Raw genomic sequence first — 12,676 nt, 5'->3', positions numbered from 1 at the left:
TGGAGTGTACTCGATGCATGGATTGTACTATTGGATCATCTCGACCCAACGAGTTTGCTGGAGGTTGAGGTTGGGCTGTGTGAAGATATATTTCAAGCTCTTGTGATTGGTATAGACTTCAACTTGTCTTCCCAACAAAAGATTTCTCTAGGTGATCAAAGCATGGACAACTGCTGCCAACTCAAGATCGTGAGTGGGGTAGTTCCTCTCATTTGGCTTCAACTGCCGAGAATTATAAGCCACAACTTTCTTGTCTTGCATAAGAACTCCACCAAGACCTTGCAACGATGCATCACAGAATATTGGTAGGGCTTGGATTCATCAGGAGGAGTAAGGATCGGAGCTGAGACGAGCTTCTCCTTGAGTCTCTTGAAAGACACATCACACTTAGGAGTGCAAGTGTATTTAACATGCTTCTGGAGAAGGTTAGAAAGTGGTTTGGCACTCTTGGAGAAGTTGTCGATAAATCTTCTACAATAGTTGGCCAAACCGAGGAAGCTTTGGAGCTGCTTAACATTTTGAGGAGGTTGCCAGTTGACAATATATCTTCAACCTTTTCAAGATTTACAGAGATGCCCTTGGCGGAGATGATGTGACCGAGGTAAAGAACTTCATCAAGCCAGAATTCAAACTTTGAGAATTTTGCGTAGAATTGATGCTCTATAAGCTTGTCAGGCACCAATCGCAAATGTTTAGCATGATCTTCTTTATTCTTGGAGAAAACTAGGATATCATCGAGATACACCAGGACGAATTCATTGGTGTAGGGGTCGAAGACGTAGTTCATCACTCAGGAGAAAGTGGGAGGGGATTTGGCAAGCCCGAAAGACATGCCGGTATATTCATAAGGACCAAAGCTCGTTCTAAAAACTGTCTTTGGGATATCTTCTTCATGAATGCGAATCTGGTGATACCCCATATGGAGGTTGATGCGGCTTGAAACTGCGTTGGTATTTCCCCAAAGAGGAAGGGATGATGCAATACAGCTATGGTAGGTATTTCCCTCAGTTGTGAAACCAAGGTATCAATCCAGTAGGAGAACCAAGCAACACTATGTAAACGGTTCTTGCACACCAAGAACAAATACTTGCAACCCGACACGTAAGAGGGGTTGTCAATCCCGCCATGGTCAAAAGATAGATAAATTTGTGGTAGATTGGATAAATAGATCTGAATAAAAATCAAAATAAAATAAATAAAGAAAAAGTACAGCAAGGTATTTTTGGGTTTTTGGAATAATAGATCTGAAAACAAATACGACAAAAGATAGATCAAAAAGCAAATATGATAAAAGATAGACCCGGGGGCCGTAGATTTCACTAGTGGCTACTCTCGAGAAAATAGCACATGGTGGGTAAACAAAATACTGTTGGGCAATTGATAGAAGAACAAATAATTATGACGATATCCAAGGCAATGATCATGAATATAAGCATCACGTCCAAGATTAGTAGATCGACTCCTGCCTGCATCTACTACTATTACACCACTCATCGACCGCTATCCAGCATGCATCTAGTGTATTAAGTTCATGGAGAAACGAAGTAATGCAATATGAACGATGACATGATGTAGACAAGATCTATTCATGTAGGAATATACCCTATCTTTTTATCCTTAATAGCAACGATACATACGTGCCTCGCTACCCATTCTGTCACTGGGTGAGGACACCATAAGATCGAACCCATCACAAAGCACCTCTTCCTATTGCAAGAAAAATCAATCTAGTTGGCCTAACTAAACCAAAGATTCAAAGAAGAAATATGAGGCTATAAATAATCATGCATATAAGAGATCAAATAAGACTCAAATAACATTCATGTATATAGATCTGATCATAAACTTGAACTTCATTGAATCCCAACAAACACACCACAAAAAGTCATTACATCAAATAGATCTCCAAGAGACCATTGTATTCAGAATCAAAACGAGAGAAGAAGCCATGTAGCTACTGTCTATGGACCCATAGGTCTATGGTGAACTACTCACGCTTCATCGGAGAGGCACCAATGAGGATGATGAACCCCTCCGTGATCGTGTTCCCCTTTGGCAAGGTGCTGTAATAGGGCTCTAGATTGGATCTCATGGTTCTAGAACTTGCGGCGACTGGAATTGTGTTTCCTCGACTCTCCTAGGGTTTTTGGAATATTTAGGTATTTATAGAGCTGAGAGGCGGTGGAGGAGACCCCCGTGGGCCCCACAACCCATTAGGGTGCGCCCTAGTGTCTTGTGGGCCACACGGGCCTCCCCCAGGTGCTTTCTTAGCTCCCAAGTTATCTTCTAGTCCAAAAACATCTCCTTAAAGTTTTGCTGCGATAGGGATATTCTTCCAAGTAAAAAACAAGCAAAAAACATCAACTGGCACTGGGCACTATGTCAATAGGTTAGTCCCAAAAAATGATATAAAGTTGCTAAAAATGATTGTAAAACATCCAAGAATGATAATATAACAGCATGGAACAATAAAAAATTATAGATACGTTGGAGACGTATCAGCATCCCCAAGCTTAATTCCTGCTCATCCTCGAGTAGGTAAATGATAAAAACAGAATTTTTGATGTGGAATGTCGCCTAACATGTTCATCACATATTCTTTTATTTTGTAGCATGGACATTTGGACTTTTAAATGGTTCAAAGCAATTGTCTAGTTTGACATGAAGATTTCAGTACTCAAGCATATCAACAAGCAACCATGTGTTTCAAAATATCAACATTAAAGAAAGTTATCCCTAGCCCATCATGCTCAATCATGGATCCATTCACGAAACACATTCGAATATTAGCTACATCCAATGCTCAAGTATGATCATAGTGTTCCCTAGTTGGTGCTTTATTAGAGAAGATGGAGACTCAAATAAAAATAAAAATTGCACAAAGTAAATAGATAGGCCCTTCGTAGAGGGAAGCAGAGATTTGTAGAGGTGCCAGAGATAAAAATATTATGAGAGGCATGCTTTTCCCGTCAATGAAAATGACCAAGTAATTCCCAACACTTTCCATGCTAGATATATCATAGGCGATTCCCAAATATAAAACAAAGTTTATTCCTTTTTCCACCATACTTTCACACTCCACGTCTAGCCGTATCCACGGGTATCGTCCATACCAACACTTTCCAAGGAATTTATTATTTCACAACATAAAGTAAATTTCTTTTTTCATTTCGGGACTGGGCATCCCTATTACCGCCGTACTCTCGTGCAATGAGAAGTGAATAAACACTCATCTTGAGAATAACACATCTAGCATAGAAAATATTGGCCACCCCTGCCGCTTCATGAGCAGTACAGGCACACAAAAGGGAAATTCATTTTTAAAATTAGAGTTGGCACATACAAATATACTTAGAATGGCACAGAAATACCGCATATAGGTAGGTATGGTGGACTCATATGGCAAAACTGGGTTTAAGGGTTTTGGATGCACAAGTAGAATTTCTACTTAGTACAAGGGGAGGCTAGCAAAAAGATTGAGAAGCAACCAACCAAGAAACAAAAATTCACATAAACGAGCATTAAGCATAACTAACAACGAATAATGCACCACAAGTAGGATGTAATTTCATTGCATAACTATTAACTTTCGTGCTTGCATAGGAAATCACAAATCTTAACACCAATATTCTTACTAAAGCATAATTACTCATGAACATGACTCACATATTACTATCATCATATCTCAAAACTATTACAAAGAATCAAGTTTATTTTTTCCAATGATCTTCATGAAAGTTTTTATTATATACCTCTTGAATATCTATCACTTTGGGACTAATTTAATTTGTTGCAATTGCTTTTGATAGGCTCAAACAAATTTAAGTGAAGAACATGAGCATAACGATTTTCATCTCTCAACATAATTTAAGTGAAGCATGATATAATTTCTTCAAAAAATTTACTAACTCTCAAATAAATCTAAGTGAATCATGAGAGAATTTTTTCAAATATATTAAAGCACACCGTGCTCAAAAAGATATAAGTGAAGCACATAGTGCAATTGTTGGGGAACGTAGCAGAATTTTAAAATTTTCTACGCATCGCCAAGATCAATCTATGGAGTTATCTAGAAACAAGGGAAAGGGGAGTGCATCTACATACCCTTGTAGATCGCAAAGCGGAAGCATTCAAGAGAACGGGGTTGATGGAGTCATACTCGTCGTGATCCAAATCACCGATGATCCTAGCGCCGAATGGACGGCACCTCCGTGTTCAACACACGTACGGAGCGGAGACGTCTCCTCCTTCTTGATCCAGCAAGGGGAAGGAGAAGTTGATGGAGATCCAGCAGCACGACGGCGTGGTGGTGGAAGTAGCGGGATCCCGGTAGGGCTTCGCCAAGCACAAGCGGGGAGGAAGAGGTGTCACGGGAGGGAGGGAGGCGCCAGGGCTTCAGGTGTGGCTGACCTCCCTCCCCTCCACTATATATAGGGGCCTAGGGGGCGCCGGCCCCTTGTAGATCCCATCTAGGGAGGGGGGCGGCAGCCCTAGGGGTGGCTTGGCCTCCAAGCCAAGTGGAGGCTCCCCCACCCCTTAGGGTTTCCAACCCTAGGCGCATGGGAGTCCCAAGGGGGGCGCACCATCCCACCAGGGGCTGGTTCCCATGCCCCTTCAGCCCATGGGGCCCTCCGGGATAGGTGGCCCCACCTGGTGGACCCCCGGGACCCTTCCGGTGGTCCTGGTACAATACCGATGCCTCCGGAAACTCTCCCGGTGGCCGAAACTGGACTTCCTATATATAAATCTTTACCTCCGGACCATTCCGGAACTCCTCGTGACGTCCGGGATCTCATTCGGGACTCCGAACAACTTTCGGTTAACCGCATACTAATATCTCTACAACTCTAGCGTCACCGAACCTTAAGTGTGTAGACCCTACAGGTTCGGGAGATATGTAGACATGACCGAGACAACTCTCCGGTCAATAACCAATAGTGGGATCTAGATACCCATGTTAGCCCCCACATGCTCCACGATGATCTTATCGGATGAACCACGATGTCGAGGATTCAATCAATCCCATATTCAATTCCCTTTGTCTATCGGTACGATACTTGGCCGAGATTCGATCGTCGGTATCCCGATACCTCGTTCAATCTCGTTACCGGCAAGTCTCTTTACTCGTTCCGTAACACATCATCCCGTGATCAACTCCTTGGTCACATTGTGCACATTATGATGATGTCCTACCGAGTGGGCCCAGAGATACCTCTCCGTTTACACGGAGTGACAAACCCCAGTCTCGATTTGTGCCAACCCAACAGACACTTTCGGAGATACCCGCAATGCACCTTTATAGCCACCCAGTTACGTTGTGACGTTTGGTACATCCAAAGCATTCCTACGGTATCCGGGAGTTGCACAATCTCATGGTCTAAGGAAATGATACTTGACATTAGAAAAGCTTTTAGCATACGAACTACACGATCTTGTGCTAGGCTTAGGATTGGGTCTTGTCCATCACATCATTCTCCTAATGATGTGATCCCGTTATCAACGACATCCAATGTCCATGGTCAGGAAACCGTAACCATCTATTGATCAACGAGCTAGTCAACTAGAGGCTTACTAGGGACATGGTGTTGTCTATGTATCCACACATGTATCTGAGTTTCCTATCAATACAATTCTAGCATGGATAATAAACGATTGTCATGAACAAGGAAATATAATAATAACTAATTTATTATTGCCTCTAGGGCATATTTCCAATAGTCTCCGACTTGCACTAGAGTCAATAATCCAGTTCACATCGCTATGTGATTAACACTCAAGGTCACATCCCCATGTGACTAACACCCAAAGAGTTTACTAGAGTCAATAATCTAGTTCACATTACCATGTGATTAACACTCAATGAGTTCTGGGTTTGATCATGTTATGCTTGTGAGAGGTGTTATAGTCAAGGGGTCTGAACCTTTCAGATCCGTGTGTGTGCTTTACAAATCTCCATGTCATCTTGTAGATGTAGCTACCATGCTCTATTTGGAGCTATTCCAAATAACTGTTCTACTATACGAATCCGGTTTACTACTCAGAATCATCCAGATTAGTGTCAAAGATTGCATCGGCGTAACCCTTTACGACGAACTCTTTTACCACCTCCATAATCGAGAAAATTCCTTAGTCCACTAGTTACTAAGGATAACCTTGACAGTTGTCCTGTGATCCATTCCTAGATCACACTTGTACCCCTTGACTGACTCATGGCTTGGCACACTTCAGGTGCGGTACACAACATAGCATACTGTAGAGCCTATGTCTAAAGCATAGGAGATGACCTTCGTCCTTTCTCTCTATTCTGCCGTGGTCAGGTCTTGAGTTTTACTCAATACCCATACCTTATAACACAGCCAAGAACTCCTTCTTTGCCGATATATTTTGAACTCCTTCAAAATCTTGTCACGGTACGTATTCATTTGAAAGTACCATTAAGCGTTTTTGATCTATCCTTATAGATCTTGATGCTCAATGTTCAAGTAGCTTAATCCAGGTTTTCCATTGAAAAATACTTTTCAAATAACCCTGCATGCTTTCCAGAAATTCTACATCATTTCTGATCAACAATATGTTAACAACATATACTCATCAAAAATTCTATAGTGCTCCCACTCACTTCTTTGGAAATACAAGTTTCTCATAAACTTTGTATAAACCGAAAATCTTTGATCATCTCATCAAAGCGTACATTCCAATTCCGAGATGCTTACCCCAGTCCTTAGAAGGATTGCTGGAGCTTTGCATACTTGTCAGCATCTTTCAGGATTGACAAAACCTTCTGGTTGTATCACATACAACCTTTCCTCAAGAAAAATGTCGAGGAAACAATGTTTTTTACATCCTATCTGCAAGATTTCATAAATAATGTAGTAACTGCTAACATAATTCCAACAGACTCTTAGCATCGCTACGAGTGAGAAAGTCTCATCGTAGTCAACTCCTTGAACTTGTCAGGAAACATCTTAACGACAACTCGAGCTTTCTTAATGGTGACACTTACCATCATTGTCTGTCTTCCTTTTAAAATCCATCTGCACCCAACAGCCTTACGACCATCAAGTGGTTCTTTCAAAGTCTATACTTTCTTTTATACATGGATCCTCTCTCGGATTTTATGGCCTCGAGCCATTCTTTGGAATCTGGACCCACCATAACTTCTCCATAGCTCGTAGGTTCATTGTTATCTAGAAACATGACTTCCAAGACAGGATTACGTACCACTCTGAAGTAGTATGCATCCTTGTCGACCTATGAGGTTTGGTAGTGACTTGATCTGAAGTTTCATGATCACTATCATAAGCTTCCACTTCAAGTGGTGTAGGTGCCACAGGAACAACTTCCTGTGCCCTGCTACACACTAGTTGAAGTGACGGTTCAATAACCTCATCAAGTCTCCACCATCCTCCCACTCAATTCTTTCGAGAGAAACTTTTCCTCGAGAAAGGACTCGTTTCTAGAAACAATCACTTTTGCTTCCGGATCTGAAATAGGAGGTACACCCAACTATTTTTGGGTATTCTATGAATATGCATTTATCCGCTTTGGGTTCGAGCTTATCAGCCTGAAACTTTTTCACATAAGCATCGCAGCCCCAAACTTTTAAGAAACGACAGCTTAGGTTTCTCTAAACCATAGTTCATACGGTGTCGTCTCAACGGAATTGTGTGGTGCCCTATTTAAAGTGAGTGCGGTTGTCTCTAATGCCTAACCCATAAACGATAGTGGTAATTCAATAAGAGACATCATGGTATGCACCATATCCAATAGGGTGCAGTTGTGATGTTCGGACACACCATCACACTATGGTGGTCTAGGCGGTATTAGTTGTGAAACAATTTCCACAATGTCTTAATTGTGTGCCAAACTCGTAACTCAGATATTCATCTCTATGATCATATCATAGACATTTTATCATCTTGTCACAACGATCTTCAACTTCACTCTGAAATTACTTAAACCTTTCGATAATTCAGACTTGTGTATCATCAAGTAAATATACTCAGCATCTACTCAAATCATCTATGAAGTAAGAACATAACGATATCCACCGCGTGCCTCAGCACTCATTGGACTGCACACATCAAAATGTATTACTTCCAACAAGTTGCTTTCTTGTTCCATCTTACTGAAAACGAGGCCTTTCAGTCATCTTGCCCATGTGGTATGATTTGCATGTCTCAAGTGATTCAAAATCAAGTGAGTCCAAACGATCCATCTGCATGGAGTTTCTTCATGCATATCTACCAATAGACATGGTTCGCATGTCTCAATCTTTTCAAAAACGAGTGAGTCCAAAGATCCATCAACATGGAGCTTCTTCATGCGTTTTATACCAACATGACTCAAATGGCAGTGCCACAAGTACGTGGTACTACCATTACTATCATATATCTTTTGGCATGAACATGTGTATCACTACGATCGAGATTCAATAAACCATTCATTTTAGGTGCAAGACCATTGAAGGTATTATTCAAATAAACAGAGTAACCATTATTCTCCTTAAATGAATAACCGTGTGGCTATAAACATAATCCAATCATTGCTCAACGCAAACACCAAATAACAATTATTTCGGTTTAACACCAACCCCGATGGTAGAGGGAGCGTGCGATGTTTGATCACATCAACCTTGGAAACACTTCCAACACATATCGTCATCTCACCTTTAGCTAGTCTCCGCAACCTTTTATTTCGAGTTACTAACGCTTAGTAACCGAACCGGTATTTAATACCCTGGTGCTACTAGGAGTACTAGTAAACTACACAATAATATGACGTATATCCAAAATACTTCTGTCGACCTTGCCAGCCTTCTCATCTACCAAGTATCTAGGGTAGTTCTGCTTCAGTGACTGTTCCCCTCATTATAGAAGCACTTAGTCTCGGGTTTGGTTCAACCTTGGGTTTCTTCACTAGAGCAGCAACTGATTTGCTGTCTCATGAAGTATCCCTTCTTCCCTTGACCTTCTTGAAACTAGTGGTTTAACCATCAACAATTGATGCTCCTACTTGATTTCTACTTTCACGGTGTTAAACAATGCGAGTTGCTCAAGGATCATCATGTCTATCCCTGATATGTTATAGTTCATCACGAAGCTCCAATAGCTTGGTGGCAGTGACTATGGAGAACCATCACTATCTCATCTGGAAGATTAACTCCCACTCGATTCAAGCGATTGCAGTACTCAGACAATCTGAGCACATGCTCAACGGTTGAGTTTTTCTCCCTTAGTTTGCAGGCTTAAGAAACTTGTCAGAGGTCTCATACCTCTTGACGTGGGCACTAGTCTGAAATTCCAATTTCAGTCTTTGGAACATCTCATATGTTCTGCGACGTTTCAAAAACATCTTTGGTGCCACAATTCTAAACCGTTAGTATTACGTACTGAACTATCACGTAGTCATCAAAACGTGTATGTCAGATGTTTCCCAACATCTACAGACGATGCTCGAGGTTCAACACACTGAGCGGTGCATTAAGGACATGGCCCTTCTATGCAGCAATGAGGACAATCCTCAGTTCACGGACCCAGTCCGCATAATTGCTACTGTCAACTCTCAACTAAATTTTCTCTAGGAACATATCTAAAATAGTAGAACCAAAGCGTGAGCTACGGCATAATTTGCAAAGACCTTTTGACTATGTTCATGATAATTAAGTTCATCTAATCAAATTATTCAATGAACTCCCACTTAGATAGACATCCCTCTAGTCATCTAAGTGATACATGATCCGAATCAACTAGGCCGTGTCCGATCATCATGTGAGACAGACTAGTCATCATCGGTGAACATCTTCATGTTGATCGTGTCTTCTATACGACTCATGTTCGACCTTTCAGTCTTCCGTGTTCCGAGGCCATGTCTGTACATGCTAGGCTCGTCAAGTCAACCTAAGTGTATTGCGTGTGTAAATCTGGCTTACACCCGTTGTATTCGAACGTTAGAATCTATCACACCCAATCATCACATGGTGCTTCGAAACAACGAACCTTCGCAATGGTGCACAGTTAGGGGGAACACTTTCTTGAAATTATTTCCAGGGATCATCTTATTTAAGCTACCGTCGTTCTAAGCAAATAAGATGTAAAACATGGTAAACATCACATGTAATCAAATAGTGACATGATATGGCCAATATCATTTTGCTCCTTTTGATCTCCATCTTCGGGGCGCCATGATCATCATCGTCACCGACATGACACCATGATCTCCATCATCATGATCTCCATCATCGTGTCTTCATGAAGTTGTCTCGTCATCTATTACTTCTACTACTATGGCTAACGGTTTAGCAATAAAGTAAAATAATTACATGACATTTATGTTGACACGCATGTCATAAATAAATTAAGACAACTCCTATGGCTCCTGCCGGTTTTCATACTCATCGACATGCAAGTCGTGATTCCTATTACAAGAACATGATCAATCTCATACATCACATATATCATTCATCACATCCTTTTGGCCATATCACATCACATAGCATACCCTGCAAAAACAAGTTAGACGTCCTCTAATTGTTGTTTCATGTTTTACGTGGCTGCTATGAGTTTCTAGCAAGAATGTTTCTTACCTACGCAAAACCACAACGGTGATATGCCAATTTCTATTTACCCTTCATAAGGACCCTTTTCATCGAATCCGATCCGATAAAGTGAGAGAGACAGACACCCGCCAGCCACCTTATGCATCAAGTGCATGTCAGTCGGTGGAACCAGTCAAACGTAAGTGTACGTGTAAGGTCGGTCCGGGCCGCTTCATCCCACAATGCCGCCGAATCAAGATAAGACTAGTAACAGCAAGCAAATTGAACAAATCATCGCCCACAACTACTTTGTGTTCTACTCATGCATAGAATCTACGGATAGACCTAGCTCATGATGCCACTGTTGGGGAACGTAGCAGAATTTTAAAATTTTCTACGCATCACCAAGATCAATCTATGGAGTCATCTAGCAACGAGGGAAAGGGGAGTGCATCTACATACCCTTGTAGATCGCGAAGTGGAAGCGTTCAAGAGAACGGGGTTGATGGAGTCGAACTCGTCGTGATCCAAATCACCGATGATCCTAGCGCCGAACAGACGGCACCTCCGCGTTCAACACACGTACGGAGCGGAGACGTTTCCTCCTTCTTGATCCAGCAAGGGGGAAGGAGAAGTTGATGGAGATCCAGCAGCACGACGGCGTGGTGGTGGAAGTAGCGGGATCCCGGCAGGGCTTCGCCAAGCACAAGCAGGGAGGAAGAGGTGTCACGGGAGGGAGGGAGGCGCCAGGGCTTCAGGTGTGGCTGCCCTCCCTCCCCTCCACTATATATAGGGGCCTAGGGGGGGCGCCGGCCCCTTGTAGATCCCATCTAGGGAGGGGGGCGGCAGCCCTAGGGGTGGCTTGGCCTCCAAGCCAAGTGGAGGCGCCCCCACCCCTTAGGGTTTCCAACCCTAGGCGCATAGGAGGCCCAAGGGGGGCGCACCAGCACACCAGGGGCTGGTTCCCACGCCCCTTAAGCCCATGGGGCCCTCCGGGATAGGCGGCCCCACCCGGTGGACCCCTGGGACCCTTCCGGTGGTCCCGGTACAATATCGATGCCTCCCAAAACTCTCCCGGTGGCCAAAACTGGACTTCATATATATAAATCTTTACCTCCGGACCATTCCGGAACTCCTCGTGACGTCCGGGATCTCATCCGGGACTCCGAACAACTTTCGGTTAACCGCATACTAATATCTCTACAACTCTAGCGTCACCGAACCTTAAGTGTGTAGACCCTACGGGTTCGGGAGACATGTAGACATGACCAAGACAACTCTCTGGTCAATAACCAACAACGGGATCTGGATACCCATGTTGGCTCCCACATGCTCCACGATGACCTTATCGGATGAACCACGATGTCGAGGATTCAATCAATCCCGTATTCAATTCCCTTTGTCTATCGGTACGATACTTGCCCGAGATTCGATCGTCGGTATCCCGATACCTCGTTCAATCTCGTTACCGGCAAGTCTCTTTACTCGTTCCGTAACACATCATCCCATGATCAACTCCTTGGTCACATTGTGCACATTACGATGATGTCCTACCGGGTGGGCCCAGAGATACCTCTCCGTTTACACGGAGTGACAAATCCAAGTCTCGATTTGTGCCAACCCAACAGACACTTTCGGAGATACCCGTAGTGCACCTTTATAGCCACCCAATTACGTTGTGACGTTTTTTACACCCAAAGCATTCTTACGGTATCCGGTAGTTGCACAATCTCATGGTCTAAGGAAATGATACTTGACATTAGAAAAGCTTTTAGCATACGAACTACACGATCTTGTGTTAGGCTTAGGATTGGGTCTTGTCCATCACATCATTCTCCTAATGATGTGATCCCGTTATCAACGACATCCAATGTCCATGGTCAGGAAACCGTAACCATCTATTGATCAACGAGCTAGTCAACTAGAGGCTTACTAGGGACATGGTGTTGTCTATGTATCCACACATGTATCTGAGTTTCCTATCAATACAATTCTAGCATGGATAATAAACGATTATCATGAACAAGGAAATATAATAATAACTAATCTATTATTGCCTCTAGGGCATATTTCCAACAGCAATTCCATAGCTCAAAAAAATTAAGTGAAGTACATAGAGCAATTCTAAAAAATCATAGC

This window comes from Triticum urartu, chromosome 7A, assembly GCF_056163025.1.
Source record: "Triticum urartu cultivar PI428250 chromosome 7A, HENAU_Tu73, whole genome shotgun sequence".
In the NCBI taxonomy this organism is placed as follows: Eukaryota; Viridiplantae; Streptophyta; class Magnoliopsida; order Poales; family Poaceae; genus Triticum; species Triticum urartu.
This window is presented reverse-complemented; position numbering follows the sequence as displayed.